Source organism: Spermophilus citellus (genome assembly GCF_964194105.1).
Source record: "Spermophilus citellus genome assembly, chromosome: 12".
Lineage (NCBI taxonomy): Eukaryota > Metazoa > Chordata > Mammalia > Rodentia > Sciuridae > Spermophilus > Spermophilus citellus.
This window is the reverse complement of record NC_138198.1, coordinates 54315262-54333062: the sequence shown is the minus strand read 5'-3', so window position 1 is coordinate 54333062 and position 17801 is coordinate 54315262. Positions and strand designations below refer to the sequence as shown.

At 32.4% G+C, this 17801-nt stretch overlaps 1 long non-coding RNA gene across 1 annotated transcript; it reads right to left on the bottom strand.

Moving 5' to 3' along the window:
* Positions 1-4394: 4394 nt before the first annotated feature.
* LOC308631580 lies at positions 4395-17368 on the bottom strand. Its single transcript, XR_014018259.1, has 4 exons — positions 17101-17368; positions 11147-11419; positions 10271-10441; positions 4395-5950 (listed from the first exon to the last, which is right to left on the bottom strand). It is a non-coding gene; the product is annotated as an uncharacterized lncRNA (long non-coding RNA).
* Positions 17369-17801: the final 433 nt, after the last annotated feature.

The window sequence follows — 17801 nt, the reverse complement described above, 5'->3', positions numbered from 1 at the left end:
GCTACATTAGCAGAAAATTGGATATTGCATGAAGACCATCAAATTAATGCCTGTAGACCAATCCACAGCATGGTCATATGTGTAAATAAAGGCACCTTTTTGACTCTTTTGTTTTATTTTATAGCTGCTAGGCATCAACCTCAGGAACTTTCATGCACACTCATAGTAGGCAATCACCCTGCCACTATTCTAGTAATAAACAGATTTGGAATGAGTCCACTCCCATTCATTTATTGTCTATTACAGATTTCAGACAATAGCAACAGAAATTTATTGCATCCCAATTCCTAACATAAATAAAATTACTATTTTCCAAATTTATCTCTTATTCATATCTCATTGTGATTTTAAGATATTGAGGATTTTTTTTACAATATATCAGGTTTTCTAAGTGAAAAATTATAAGATTAATAATAAAGAACTTTTAATCTTTCTTGTGTATATGTCATTTATCACCTTTCTTTGCTTAAATGTTTCTATTTTCTATTTAAGTATATAAACAGCATTAGCTGGCATGCGTCAGGTTCAAGATTTTAATTGAAAAAATTAAGTGTTTTGCCATCTAAAAATGGTGCTGTCTCCTGATTTGCAGAAGTGGTGCTCATTTATTTTTCACTTTAAGTCCTGTTTTAATTAGAAGTACTCACCAAGATGCACCTTTATCTGTACTCCTCATTAAAGTGTTGAATAGACATGAGAATAATCTCTTTAACTTATGGATTACTATATCTAGAATGTATTTTTTTTGTTTTATAGATTCTCTTTACAGATGTTCTAATTAGATTTTTCCACTTCCATTCATTTGTACAACTTTTATGCCATTGAGTTTATATTCATGTTTTTTGATATTAATAAAATAAAACACCAAGACTTCCATGATAAAATTCTGCAGTCCAGAACATATTGAAGCACCTTAGAATCTAATGATCTGATCCTTAAATTTACCTAGAACTCAGTTATTAACCTATACTGTCTGCTTGCCCACCTAATGGTAGCTTATAGTCCGATTTCTGATATAATTTATCCATTCATATTTGTTACTGAGTTATTTTTATTTCTTTGAAATTTCTCGAGTGAATTGCTATTAATTACCTGCCATGTTCTTTTGTGATTTTGATTAATTTATTCATTGGTATAGGAGATTGAACTCAGTCTTTCACCAAGCTCCATCCCAAACTTTTTCATATACTAATCTGACACAGAGTCTCATTGTTGCTTAGGGCCTTGCTAAATTGTTGCCACTGGCCCTGAATTTGTGCTCTGATTCAGCCTCCCAAGTAAAATCATTTGGAAAAATGTACATGCCAATCTCCTGAACTTTTTGTTTGTTAAATTCTCTTTACTGGACTGTGGTTATTATTCTTTCTCAATACTAGTATTAAAGTTTCACTTGCCTTATTTTTTCCCTTTATTTAAGGTTGAGAAGCTTGACACAGTGCCTCATGCCCTTAATCCCAGCATGGTAGAGGTGGAAGGAAGCAGAGCATCCTTAATTGGAAGCCAGCCTGGGTACTTAGTGTCTCAAAATTAAAAGTGGTCATTTAAAAAGGATGGTGTGTACAGCTCAGTGGTGGAGTACCCCTGGGTTCCATCCCCAGTACTGGGGGTCAGGGAGATTGAGAACCACAAATTTAATGATCATTTGTATTTTCAATTATATATTTGATAGATTTATCCCTAATATTTAATTTATTGTCATTTATTTTTCATTGTTTAGTATTTCTTAATACTTTTAAAACTGTAGTTTTTGACATTCTTGTTTCTTAACAGAAACACTAAGAAACCTTATTTTCTAGGCCCCACAGATTTTACAGGATAGCATGGCTCTGTGTTATGGCTTTTCTTGGGGTGCTCCTTGAACTAGTTTGCCTTTGGTTGAGAATTTTAGTTTCAAACTTCTCTCTCCTGGTGGCTGCACACAATCTTCACCAGCAAGCCCAGTTAAGTATTTAAGGGCTTTGTCACCCTTGCTGTGGATACACTCTCTCCAGACACTTAGCTTTCTAGGAAGAAAGCTGTGGAATTCTACCAAAAGTACATAAACTTTTCTTCCACCTGGTTTCTGCACGGTAGGTTCTTTGATGTTCAATGGTTTTTCCTCTTTCTCAATGTGACTAATTATCAAAATATGCCACCAGTTCTGTGTCACAGTAGACAGAAAACAGTTCCCTAAAAATCCAGAATATTGGAGCTATGTTCTCCTTTCTCTGACACCAAAAGGGGAAAACTGAGAATTGGGCAGTTTCTCCTGATCATACTGGTGTGTCAACTTGGGGGAAAAGCTGATCTGTGAGAAAGGCAGAAGTTTTCCTTTACCATTTAGTGAGGCTGTTCTTGGTTTTGCCCTCTATCTCCAGTTCTTATTAGTTTTACTACAACTATTTGGCTGGGTATTGAGGCTATTTATATACATTTATGTGTGGTTGTGGGAAAGAGAAATCATTTGTACAGCTGTTTTGGTGGAGTCTAAACTCCCTTCATCCACTTGGGAGTTCTTGTTATTAGAAGTGGAAACGTTCCATTGATATTCATCAATTGTAATTGTAAAATTGTAAAATTAAGTGCATGAAATTAAGGGTAGATGTGTTAAAAGTAAAATTCAATGGTAACTTTGGAAAAAGTAATTCTTGGAGTTATGCAAGAAGAGAAAAACACAAGAGTGAGATTCACAAATGAATGGAAGACTTGGGATGTGGCTTAGGATAGAGCATATTCTGGATTCGATTGGAATATCATCAATCAATCAAATAAAAAAATTAAAAACTGATTTTAATTTAGTGTTTGCAGACCCTCCTTTTGAAAGACATTGTATCTAAGTGGAATAATGGAGAATAATCTTTGTTCTTCTTTAACTGTATTTTTCAATCTTTACATAATGATCATATGTAAAACTTGAACATTTTAAAAATTACATATGTAACACCAAAAATGCTAAAAAAGTATTAAGTAATAAATTCATAAAAATTTAATCTACAGTCACCATGAAAATTTCTTCCTGATTTATTAAATAAACTGAGTATTAATTTTCTCATTCTTAATGATAATACAGGGCTGGGGTTGTTTCTCAGTGTAAGAGAATTTTTCTAGCATGGATGAGGCATTGTTTTTGATACTCACCACCACATATAAATAAATAAATAAAATAAAGGTCTATCAACAATTAATAATATTTTTAAAAAGATAACAGAATAAGTTTCAAGGGCATATATGCAAAGTGCTTATTAATATTGAAATGGTGAACTCAATAACAAAACCTGAGGGCAAATTCAGAAAATATTCTTATTTCATAAACTGAATTGTACAGAAAGTCTGTAGAAGAATGATGTGGTGCATATGAAGTGTGTTGTGCATACAAAAGAAAAAACATACATGCAGGTCACCACTCAAGTTTCACAGCATTAGAGGAACATTGGATCAACAAATTAAGACTAAATCCAGAATGTAGCTTGTTTTGGCAAATAAAGTGTTTCTGTTGTTGTTTCCTTTTGCCATGCTGAGATTTGTCCTCAGGCTTCATATGTGCTATACACGTACTCTACCACTGAGCCTCACCCACTTACGCTGAAAATATAGTTTTATTGGAATGCCATCAGGCATTCAATTATTATATTTGCAGATTTTAGGCTATGACCACAGAGAACTTCTGGTCCACAAAGCCTAAAGTCTTCACGATGTGCTCCTCTAAAGAAATATTTGCAAATTCCATTGGTATTAATTTTAATATCACCAAATATATTGACATATTGATGGAACAGGGATCCCTATGTGCAATCTACCAGCAGCATTCAGGTTAACTTGAGAGTCAAATATTTGAGCATTTATCCACTGGTTATGAAAATTAAAATCTAATTATAAACTGAAGAAAAATCTATAGAACTACTACTGAAACACACCATTCAAAAATCAAAATCAAAGATATCATGAATAGCCCAGAAATGCTCAGGAACCATCCCAGATTAAAAAAAAACAACATAAGAAACAAGACCACTGGACACAGTGAATAATTGATATTAAAATTTCCCAAAATTGGATTTATTTTGGTTCAAAGACAATTGTTAAAATAACTGTCAAATTTTGAATAAGATTTGTAGAGTAGATATTCACAACATAGTTTACTTATTTTGATCATTGCACCATAGTTACAGAGATAATTTCTCATTTTTAGAAAATGTGAGATTTTTTTATTTACAAATAAAAAGACATTGTGTGCATCTTGCAAATGTTTCAGAGATAAAAACTGTTATGTACCTAGATTTATCTAGAAATGAAGAATAACATTTAGGGAATGTTTCTTATGAATTCCTTTCACTGCTGTCTTAAATCTTCTATAAATCTGAGATTATCAAAATAGAACATTTCTGAAAGAAAAATACATTTTTAAAATATTAACAATAAAATAAACCATGAATCTGTATAGGTATAATAAATGAACAAATTTAGTGGTGAATGATACACATTTATATTTATATTAATATTTATAGTCTCAAACTATCTTCACACAAATAATAATTACAAAGTAAAATCCTGCAAATACCACATTAATGACCAATATTAACATCAGCAGTAATGAGGATATTATAGGTCACATGATGTGATTCAAAGTGAACATCATAGAATTGATTTCTGTGGTACTCTTGCCAAAAACATGTAATCTAGCTCCAATCCATTTTAAGCACATTCTACAAGCTTTCCCTCTGAAAAATTCAAGGTCATGAAGGTTAAGAAAAGACTAAGGAATATTTAATTCAGAAGGCATCTATAAAATAAAACAATTAAGTTCATTTCATGTCTCTGAAGAAAATATTTTTTTTATAAAGAACAATATTAGGCTACTAGAAAAACATGAAAATAATCTGAGGATTAAGTGGTCCAAGGCATTATGATAGAATGTATAAGTGTTGATTTGAGAAACAGCATTTGCTTAATGTGTGTTTTTTTTTTTTTTTTGCTTTTTTTCTTTATACAATCTTGGAAAATACTAGTGAAGTTGCAGGTTCTAATGCAAAGTACTTTTTCCCACTGAAGCATTTTAAAATGAATTGTTAACATATGCCATCTTTCATGATAGGTTTAGTATTTCCTACAAGTCAGAACATGCTAGATAACAATATAACCTTCATAATGAAACTGATACAATTAACAACTATGCTGTTACCTGTTAATATTTGAAAAATATACTCATAATAAATGAATGTTGAATTGTAGTTATCTAGCATGTTCTGACTTGTACAAAATACTAAAAATATCATAAATGATAGCATATGTAAGCAATTCAATTTAAAATGCTTCAGCAGAAAAAAGTACTTTATATTAGAACCTGTAAATTTACTATTATTTCCCAAGATTGTATAAACAAAGAGAAAAGGAAAAAAAATAAAGATAAAACACTAAGCAAATATTCTTATTAGAAAAATTATTAAGTCAGTGCCTGAAATACAAATTTAAAGATGGCAGTATAATAATTGCAATACATTAATCCATTATTGAATATAGTAACCAGCATGTAAAAATAATGTTGCCTAATTCTCTGGACCCATATTCAGTGATATAATATAAATAATCCATCATTAATGTGATATTTAGATCTACCAAATTAGTGTTGACTTGGTTGCTGAATTGAGCTTAAATGCTAACATTTAGATAGTCTGAAAACACATCTAATAAAAACTGGTTTGCACTTGCACTTCAAATTTTCTTACAGATATAAATAATTTTCATATTTTGATAATTTCATTATATATGTTACACACATCCATTTCAATAAAGTATTTACATCATACATTTCATAAATAATGTAAATATTATATTAACAGTCTGAAAAACACAATATTAGCTTTCATTTTTTTTTCTTAAAATCTCTGTATATCCTTATGAAGTTTCCAGAAGTACATCTTGTCTTGTCTTATTAGTAATTCTTAAGGCAGAAGCTCCCATGGTCAGGATTCAAATTCTGCAGCAAGTGAAGAGAAAAAGAATTATATTTTTTCTCAAACATTTTATAAGTATAAATCAGTGAAGAAGTTTAGAACTTTTCATTGTTTATAAGAAGAAAAAAAGATATGTCCACAATACAAAATCACTATGGAATGCAGTATGCCCATATTTTCATACACAGTTGTCATTATGACTGAGTATCAGAGCTTTGGGTTTTCCACCCCTTATGCATATATTTGACAACCATATGCTAGGGTATTCTGGCAAGAACTGGGATGACAACATGGAGATGATAATGGACACCTCTCAACAGTCATATACAATAGCTTCAAAAGCAGACAATCAGGCAATTTCTATACAGAGTCATTGGCATTAGGACAAGGATAAAACAGGTTACTACTGGAACACTTAGAAGGGACTTCTGTCCCAAATTTGTGTTAGTGTTTGAGGTCCTTCAATGGAAGTGATACATGAGTTAACACCTGAAGTAAAAGGAGAAATTGTGAAACAAAGGGAAGAGGTGCATGCAGACACCGAGATGAGAAAGAACACTTGTGGAATCACAGTGGTCCAGTGTCACTAGAATCTAGAGCAAAGTGCCAATAAAGCAAGTGAGATGAGATAGCCTGAGTAACCTGACAAAAATCCAGTTGTTTGGATATTTTAATTTTTGGCTAAGAAACTTCATATTTTTATTGAGGCAAATGTAAACTAATGACAGAGTCATGACAGGGTATTTTAAACGTGTGACTGTTACTAAGTCAGTCTGGGATTTTGGCCATAAACCACAGAAAATGGGTGATGCCATTTTTTTCCCACAAAAGAATGTCAGTGTATAGGCTGACAGTTTCATAGTGGGGCAGAAGTGGGAAAAAAGCAGTTTCACACTTAAGGTCTTTAATTTGTTGATATTCAGAATTGGAAAAAATACATAGCTCTTTAATTGTAATTGACTTCAGAAGTTATGACCAGCAGTTTTTAACATTTGGCTCATTATAGATGTGCACTTGATGAGTTATGTGGTAAATACTTCCAACTCTTATATAAATATCACCATGTAGAGTGTTCTTTGTATAAAACTCTTCTCTTACTAATTCCCCAAATAGGGTCTAAAATATATTACTGAACATAGTAAGTATGTTGTAGTGATAACAATAAGGTGGTGTCTAATGCCTTTACACATTTGATGTGAAAACAAATGATTTTGACTGACAGAATTCCCATTCCTGTCTTTATGTTCTATTTTTAAAGAAAATTATTTTAAACAAAATTTTTACTGGTGCATTTGACTATATATAATAGAGGAATTGATTATGACATATTCACAGATGCACATAAAATAATTTGATCACTCTTCCTCTCTAGTAGTTTTTTCCTCTCCTTCTCCCTTCACCTTTGAAGGCATTCTGCAGTGATTACGGAGACATATCTTTGAAACGTGATGAAAGAGTTTAAAAAACACTCTTCTATTCAGGCTAGCATGATATGGCAAACTAATGTTCCACAAGGAAATGTAGAACTATTACATTAAGTTTTAAATAAACTAGCTTATGCATAAGTAAAAAAGAAACATCACTTTCTCTCAGAAATACATTGGAAAAAGAGTTGCCTCCCAAATCCCCTTTGCATTGTGTCTACATTCATACACAATTTCTCATTGTTTTGTAAATGGTAAATTATCTCATTTTTTTCTGGTAAGAACCAATAAGAACAACTTCTACTTGCATCCTGCATAACAACTAACTTTCATTCTCTTTTTGTAAATAGTCATCCAATTTCATGACTCTGAAGCACTTCAAACCTGATTCTCTCATTTTTTTCAGAAAGATATTCATGTAAGCTAAGAAACTGAAAAAAAACCATAAATCAGCTATTAAATTAAATTGTAATTTATATGTTAAAATTATTTCTTTCTGTCATAACTATTTAACTTCAGCATTGTTTTATAAAGCTTAGATTTGTTCTCCTGTGATTTTTTAGGTCAAAATGCCAAATAAAAGAATAAGGTTGAGGCCACATTTAACATAGATATGCATGGCTTTACTATGTGTTAAGAAGTTCATCAAAACACCATTGAAGCAGGGTGTGATGGCACATGCCTGTAATCACAGTGGCTTAAGAGGCTGAGACAGGACAGTCTTGAGTTCAAAGCTAGTTTCAGCAACCGTGAGGCCTAAGCAACTCACTGAGACCCTGTCTCTAAATAAAACATGAATAGGTTTGGGGATGTGGCTCAGTGGTCAAGTGTCCCTGAGTACAATCCCTGGTGCAAAGAAACAAACAGCCAAAAAAAAAAAATAAATAAATAAAATAAAATAAAACCATGAAAGCTCTAAACCAAGGTGCAATGAAAGCAAGATGGTATCTTTTATTTGTTCATTTTCAAGCAGATATTTCATTATTGTAATAATACCCCTGATAAAAAAAATTGTCAAATATTATAGAAATATCTTCAAATGGGTTCAAAATAGCTGGACATTGTTTTTCTTATTAGTTCTTAAAAATATAGCTCATCATTTTTGGACTAATATTTGACTCGCTCAAATGAAGTCTTAGTATGAAGGAAATCACCTGGTTGTACTGAAGGGCTCCTGCTATACAACCTAACCCTAACCCTAACCCAACCCAAGCCAGGGAGTTGGGGACAGCACTCAGTGTGGAATAGTGAAATGAATCTGATCAAATTTTTTTGTGAATCCATATGAAAATATCGCAGTGAATTTCACCTTCATGTATATTCATAATGCATAATTCAAAAAGAAACTTAAAAACTACAAATAAGTATAAGATCAGTAGAGCAGAAGAAAGAGAACACAGGGAGGAAGAAGGGGAGATAAAGTGGAAGTACTGGTCACTGAATTAGAGCACATTATATTTCATGCTTGTTTAATTATTTCAAAATTAACCTCAATATTATTTATGTCTAAATACACTTTCAAAATTTTCATCAAATAAAAGAATAATTTAAATTTTCCATAACAGTAAGTGGAAGGATTGTTGCTCAGTGGTAGAGTACTTGCCTACACATGTGAGGCACTGGGTTCAATCCTCAGCACCACATAAAATAAAGAAAATATATAACTAAAAAAAATATTTTAAAAAGAGAGTAGGTAGAAATTCTCCATATGTGGGCACAACACTAAAAGAACCAGAACAGAGACAGTGTATGCAATTATGGGTTTGTAATTTCTCTAAAGAAGTGTACATATTTCTAGGGGGCTTCAAACTTCCAATTAAAGCAATGTTGGTGGAAGAGAGACAGAAATCAGCGATGTATGACTTTGCAAGTAACAATGCTGCCTTCTTGAAAGACGCTCCTTGGAAGATTCTTGAGGATGCCATTAGAAATATGGATATTTTAAAGATAAATATAGCAGATGATGTATACCTTAGTTTATTTGACTACCAAAGCCATTTTACTATGTTGAAGTATATTAAATCATCATGGTTTCCTTAAACACACGCAACTAGAAAATTTTAGTAAAGCTAGAAAGATTCATATTTAGTGAACCAGTTCAAGGACTTAAAGAATGTTCCTTGAAGATATTGTCAAGCATTTATTACCATCATATGTATATTCTACCTATTACCTAGATAAATTAAGCATTTGACAATGAGACAATTCAGAGCAACAGCCACTGGTTCAGAACAAGATAGGTGAGTGGGTGATCAAGATAGATTAAAGCTGCTGCCTAGAAAGTTGGCCCATGAATTTGTTACCAGGGCTTCAGGAGACTGCCCATTCATTCTGTCATTCACAGGCCCCAACACTGATCATCAGAATATTTTTAACCACTTTGCAGGTTATACTTCCCATCATCACAAGTATGACAATGTAGAGAGGAAAAACTATATAGAACATTTTGTCTCTAGATACCATGTAAGGATAATATTTAAAAATTAAAATAAAAATCAGTTAATCTGTCAGGTGTCAGAATGTGCCCAGAGTGTAGTTATAGCAACACTGGACACTTAAGGTTTCAGTTATAATCTTTCAAAAATTGTGAAACTTGTTCATGTTTCCATGTAGAAGCAGTTTTGTCACAATATAACTATGTGAATCACAAAACTTCAAAAATACTTAACTAAAAGTCTAATAGACAGGGAAGAAAGCTTAATAGTTTACCTTCAGATGTAAAATGCAAAGGTGAGTGAAAGATAAATTTCCTAGACTAATATTTCAAGAGTACATTCATTTCCTAACATTACTTCCACAAATTATAGGGTCTAGTTCGCTTTTGCATGCTACCGATCTCATCAACCTGTCTCAAAGTTATGCAGTAGACACAAATTAAGGAGACTAAGTTGCTCTCTTTCAGTCTAGGTTTTGACATACTTGTGGAATCTGGATTGTTGTCTATGGAAGTGCCTATATTCTCTCAGTTGCATTTCTTAGAATTTTCAGTTCAGATTCCAGATGGCTAATTCTGAGTTCCATCTGACTTCTTATTGAAGTAAAATTAGTCTTTCTGAACTGCTCTGTAATTTCCAGAGCTGCTTCTTGTGTCTAAAGAACATAAAAAGAATATATTTTAAAAATAATTAGAACCCAAATAATTATTATGTAGTTATTTTATTTAGTTCTGAGTCAAAAATTCAGACAGCAATTTTAAATGTGAAGAAAAAAATATTAGACTGTAAACTTCTGTCATCAGTATCAATTACATTAAATCTGAACCAATAATAATTGAGTTCTTCCTCTCCCCCTCTCCCCCCCTCATTCCCTGCCCTCCTCCTCCTCCTTTCTACTGCGAATGGAACCCAGGGCGTTGCACAGGCTAGGCTATCTACCATTGATCTGTGCTCAAAGTAATGAATCATTCTCATGTTAGCACTCAGATCATCCGACAATTTAAAGAATAATAGAATCAATTCTAAATATGAAAGTTGAAAATTTTAACTTAACAATTCAAAAGTATATTTCTGCATCACATTGTTTTCTCCTCATAGTCTTACTTATGCCCACTATTATCAAATATCCAACAGTTATCTGATGAAAATTATTACTCAGATCAAATTAGCTGAAAGGATGATGTAAATTGTGGTATTTGAAGGGGCATCAAATGTCTTCCTTCTCTTAGAAATCTACACAACATCTTTCCTCAAGAGATATAGAATACACCTATGATACGTATATCCAAAATACAGTTTACAATGAAATGAATTAAAGCAAACTGCAGATAAGTAAGATAGCCTGTAAAATCAGAAATACTTGTTTTTGCTTCTCCTCTAAATCCCATCTTGCTCGATGTTCAATGTCACATTCCCACCGTACTCCTTGGCCTCGTTCTACTCGAGTGCTCCGTGTGTGCCTTGGAAAGTTTACTACATTTTCTTCCAACTTCTTTTGATTCCTTTCTATTTTTTCAAATGTATCTTGTATACTTTTTATAAAAAACAAGTTTTCCATAAAACAGTCATAGTTTGTTCTCAAATGTAAATGCTTTGAAGATGCATTTTTCATCTTTGCAGTGAGATCATCCATCTGCATGAATAAAAGAAGTATGAAAAAACACAATACGAAAATAAGATACTGAAAATATTCGACACAAACTCAAACAACAAATTTTACATAAATTCAATTGCAACAAAACATAATCTATACCAGCATTATGAAGAGTAGATAAAGTTTCGATAATAAGGTATATTAGCTTTTCAGTTGGTAAGGATTACACATCTATAAATCCCAATTCTGGCTACATAATAAATGTTGAGGAAATCTATATAGAAGATGATTTTTCCTATACTGAATTTACTATTGGTTTAAGTGAATTTAATTTTATATTTTGTCACTGAAATATAGTTAGAATAAAAGTCTTAACAGGCCAATCTACTAACAAAAAATATTGATTGATATCAAATAGTAATTTTGTTAAAACAACTATTAGGCATTAATATTTTCCATTCATTCTAGAATAGGTGTGGATATCAGATATTACTCTCACCTTGGGAGAATTTATATCTCAAGAAGATAATCACCATGCAAACACTGTTGGTGACAGAAAAGTCAGAGAAAGTGCATGAAAAATAAAAATTCATTTTATGTGATCTCTGAATAATCATGATCAAGTGAATAAAAACAGACAAGTCAGAAAGTACAGCATGAATAAGACAGAGATATGGTACAATCAGCACAATTCATGAAGACCACAAAGAGGCAGGGTAATAAAAGCATGTCCAAATATTAACTTGTAAATAGATGCCCCCAGTCATGTAGTACTGGAGTTGTCAAGAGGTGGAAGCATTTTTTGGTTTAGCAACTGATAACTGGCTAAGTGACATGGTCATAAAACAAAATTCTACTAGACAACAGAAAGAAATAAAATAGTGATGCTTGCTACAACACAGAGGATCCCTGAAAAAAGTATTCTAAGTCAATGAAACTGGTAAAAAACAAAAGACCTACTATTGTATAAATTCACTTGTATGAAATATCCATTACAGAGTAATTTTAGAGTTAGAACTATAAGCCAACTTCCAAACAAGATTTCCAAAAAGCAAAAGTTAATATCAAGAATCAGCAAATGGTGGCTGGTAGTTCAGTGGTAGAGTGCTTGCTTAGCATGTGTGCAGCTCTTGGTTTGATCCTCAGCACCGCACATGAATAAATAAAGATAATGTGTCCATCTACAAATAAAAATATTTTTTAAAAGCATCAATATGGGGCTGGGGCTGGGGCTGTAGCTCAGTGGTAGAGTGCTTGCCTTCCATGTGTGAGACATTGTGTTTGATTCTCACCACCACATAAAAATAAAGATATTGTGGTCTATGTACAACTGTTTTTTTTTTTTTAAAGATCAATAAATGGGTTGGTATCAAACTAAAAATCTTTTTCACAGCAAAGGAAACCATCACGAATTATGAACAGAGAACCTTCAAAATGTGAGAAAATCTTTGCCATGTGCACCTCAGATAGAACATTAATCACCAGGATGTACAAATAATTCAAATTTTTTAACACCAAAAGAACACCAACCAATAATCCAATCAATAAATGGGCAAAGGAACTGAAAAGGCACTTCCCAGAAGAACATATGCAAATGGTCAGAAAATATCTGAAAAAAATTCAATTAGAGAAATGCAAATGCCACACTGAGATTCCATCTCACTCGGGTCAGGATGGCAACTGAAAAGAATAAAATAATGATAGATGTTGGTGGCAGTGTGGGGAAAATGTTCACTTACACATTGCTGATGGGACTGCAAATTGATGCAATCACTCTGGAAAGCAGTATGGAGAGTCCTCAGAAATCTTGGAATGTAACCGCCATTTGACCCACTTATCCCACTCCTCGACTTACACACAAAATCCTTAAAATCATCATACTACAGTGACACAGCCACAACAATGTCTAAAGTGGCTCAAATCACAATATTGAAGCTATGAAACCTTCAATAGATGAACAGATTTAAAAAATGTGTCATGTACACAGGATGGAATATTAATAAGCTGTGAGAAAGAATGAAATTATGGCATTTGCCAGTAAATGGATGGAAATGGAGATTATCATCCTAAGTGAAATAAGCCAATCCTCCAAATCCAAAGGCTGGAAGTTCTCTTTCATAAGTGAATGCTAACACACAGTAAGGAATGTGGGTAAAAAGAATAGAAGTTCATTGAATTAAGACAAAAGGAATGGGAATGAAAATGGAAACAGAAAAGACAGTAGAATAAATCTGAAACAACTTTCCTATATTCACATGTGAATACATGACCAGTGTAACTCCACATTATGTACAAATATAAAAATGTGAAGTTATAATCTATGATGTAAATATTCAAATACAGTCTACTGTCATATATATCTAAAAAGAACAATAAAGAAACAGCGTACTACAGGGACATAGCCACATCAATGTTTATCACAGCACAATTCACAATAGCTAGACTGTGGAGCCAACCTAGATGCCCTTCAATGGATGAATGGATAAAAACATGTGGCATATATACTCAATGGAATATTACTCAGCACTAAAAATAATGAGACCATGGCATTTGCAGGGAAATGAATGGCATTAGAGCAGATTATGCTAAGTGAAGTTAACGAATCCCAAGAAAAACAAATGCCGAGTGTCTTCTCTGATATAAGGGGGGTGACTCAAAATGGGGAAGAGAGGAAGAGCATGGGAAGAAGATTACCTCTACACAGGGAAGAGGGGTGGGAGGGAAAAGGAGGGAGAAAGGGAATTGCATGGATGGTGGAAGGAGACCTTCATTTTTATACAAAATACATGTATGAAGATGTGAGAAAAAAATAATAGTGTTACCTTAGATTAGGTAGAGAGAAGTGATGGGAAGGGAGGGGAAGGCTGGGGAGATAGGAAGGATAGTAGAATAAAACGGACATTATTATTACCATGTGTATATATGTGAATGCATGACCAATGTGATTCTGCAACCTGTATACTCAGAAAAATGAGATATTTTATCCCATGTGATTCAAATGTATGATATGTCAAGGTCATTGTACTGTCATGGGTAACTAATTAAAACAAATTTAAAAATCACATAAAAATAAAATAGAGTCTTGACTAAAGTTAATAAATAAATAAATAAAAAGTACTATTGTTTACATTTGTAAATTACTAAAATAATATATTGGTAGTTTTCTAGGACTTTGGACGTGTAGGGATTAGAAAACTGACAGCTAAGAGGTTCCAGGTTTCTTTTCAAGAACATGAAAATGTTCTAAAATTGACTGTGTAAATGGTTACATACATAACTCTGTTAATGTACTAAGAGACGCTGTATTTTACATGTTATATGGGTGAATTCGATGTCAGGTGCATTACATATATCATAAAAATGCCTTTTAAGAGATGTACTGAAAAAAAACTTAGCTAACATTTTTCATTGTCTAGTTTGGATAACAGTCCAGACATAATACAAATATTTATATACTTCATAATGTATCTAAATAAATGAAAAAATAAAGAAATAGCCTAAGTTTTTCAATAATTAAACTAAAACCTAAACATATCTGTATTTTGAGAAAACCATAAAAAAATTTGTACACATTTTTAAAGTCAATTTAGTAATTACTTGCAGATTTTGAATAGATGCACAAAAATGAAGTAAAAATAACAATTTTTCCTGAAACATTATATTAAATAGTACCTCTATTTAGTTTTCCTTGTTGTACCATGGAAGTAGAGACAGCATGAAAAGCTGCTGGGTTATAGAAAAAAGTCTCAGCTTTCCTCAGACTAGATATTTTAATGAAAGATGCTGATTTTGTAAGAGAAAAATTCTAAAAGAAAATTTTAAGTGTAAGAAATAAGTGCAGTATAAAGATCCCCAAATATAATAAAATCAATTATAATGAAAATATAAAGAAAGCTGTTCATTGAAATTAGTATCCCAGAATAACTTTTATTACTTAAGCAGGTGTTGATTTACAGATGACATGTTCAATTTTCTACATACATGACTTGTCATTTGTCTTAGTTTCTTCATTAAATCCTGTCTTTATATTTTAAATTTATGTGAAAATGTGCTAAATCTTCTAGAGAAGCCTCTGATACATGTTGTAGTTTCAGGGTACCAGCTGGCTGTTTTTCAAGATGTCTCGCAACTACCTGATATTTCTGTTAATGATTTTGTTACTCAGCTCACTTTAAAAATTTATTATTATTATTGTTATTGTTATCATTATTACTATTGTTATTATTATTATTATTATATAATGATGTTTACTCTGAAAAATTATCACTACATACAACAGTAAGCTGCTGTTTATTTCTGAATTCCCTTAAGAAAATAGAAGATTGTGTACTCCTGCTTAGTCACTATCACATTCCTTACACAACAGGGTGAGCCCTGTATCTCTACATACTGCCCTTGATAAAGTTGCAATGTTTAACAAACTACTGAAATCTCAATCAAAAATGGTTACACAGGTCTCATTGGTAGTGGTGAATTCTACAGAGGTTATTATCCCTCTCTTATTAGAGACTCAAGTTAATACTCCACATCCTCACATCTTTAAAGCTTTGCTAAAATAATTCCAATATACTTTCACAAAGAATAAAGGAGATGCTAGGTAACCTGGTCTCCACCTCACTGGTCTTCACACCACTCCTGCTTTACATAAACCCTGCCACCCTCATTAGTCTAGACACGGGGGTTCAGTGCCAAATTAATGAATTTTAGATGGCTACAATTATCTTTGTCACCATATAATAGGAATTAGGCTATGAAATGAAGAAAACTATTAGCAAGTTATCATGAATATATGCATCAAATTACAGATGAAATCAACTGTGGTTTTGCTGCAATTCATCACATTAGTCCCAATTTATGATAATGACAAATAGATGCTTTTAAAGAGGTGGACAAGACATGAATGAAAACAAAAAAAAAAATATCAGGACAGTTTTTTTTCAGATTTATGATAAGCTTAAATGACTAAAAATAAATTTACCAACTAGAAATATACAAAACTATACTGAAGAAAGTCTATTACAAAATACAGCATCTACATTTCAGTTCAACTGTAAAATCTGGAATGAACTGTAAAAGTAACTAATTTATTTGAAACTAGGTATGAGCATTTCCATTATGTGTTTCATTGTGATCTTCAAGTATAGCAACAAGAAGACATTAAAATTGTTATTCAGTAATGGGATGTAGCTCATTGGTAGAACATGTGTTTAGCATGTGCAAACTTTGGGTTGAATTAATAGCACCAAAATTAGACATTGTTTCAGCATTATTGAGACCATATTACTAATGTCAGCATATAAACCTACAAAAAAATCTTAACCTCTTAAATTTTTATAAGAAACAATTTCTTAAATTGAAGGGTCAGGCCCAAGTTTTAAAAATTTCCTCCTTTTTAAATACTAAAATCCATTTTAACTAAGTCTTTTGTGTTTAGTTGACACATGAGTACCTATAGTTATTTTAAAATATGTACACAGTGTGTAAGAATCAGAGCAGGGAAATTGGAATACTCAGCACTTCAAACACAGATTGGTTGTGCTGCAAATGAGGTCTAAGTTATTTTTGCTGGACAACAGGTTGTAGTTCTGTGTTGATACAGAAACACATTCATAATATCTACATTTTTATATTCATCAAGATTCAACATTTAGCCATAAGCAGGTATCACTTTGAGTATTCCTTTGAAGACTCTTTATAAAGATATCTTGCTTGATACTTACTTCTTCTGCTTTCTCCTCTCCATATTGATCCAGTTGTTCTTTTAAATGATTAGTTTCATTGATTAATTCCAAATATTTGTTTTCCAGCATGAGACGATATCTGTCATTCCGAGCTTGAAGTTTTTTTATAACATCATAAAATTGGGTTTGGACATTAATAATTCCATCTATTTTATTTTCACCTTTGTTCTGATAGTCATGCAATTGGTCTTCATGCAATGTAGTTTCTCTTTGTAGTTCAGATACCTTCTCTTTAGAAGCTTCCTGCTTTCTGAGGAATTCATTCCTTTTTCTTTCTTCATTTTGATACCTGTGTTCCGTCTCCTTCGGTTGGCACTGTCTTTGTTTTAGGTGTCTGTTTACTTGATCTGTAGCCAAAGTCATTACTCTTGTCTGATGCAGCTCGTTTTCTAGGTCACTTGTTTTTACCTCAAACTTTGGAACCTGTTGGGAAGGAATCTCACTACTACCGTTTAGGTTAGATACATCAATATTCTTTTTTTCCTGTGAACTAAAGTCTTTATCTCTGCCTCTCTGGAAAGCAAGTTTTACATTTCTTTTTGGTGTTGGACTTTCACCTTGATGGGGTGGAGCAGGACCAGATCTGGCAGAGTGAGATTTGACATCTGTTTCTGGTCTTTCTGTGCTTTGTTTTTCACTCTCAGGTGTGAAATTTTGCAATGTATTCTCAACTTTCCAAA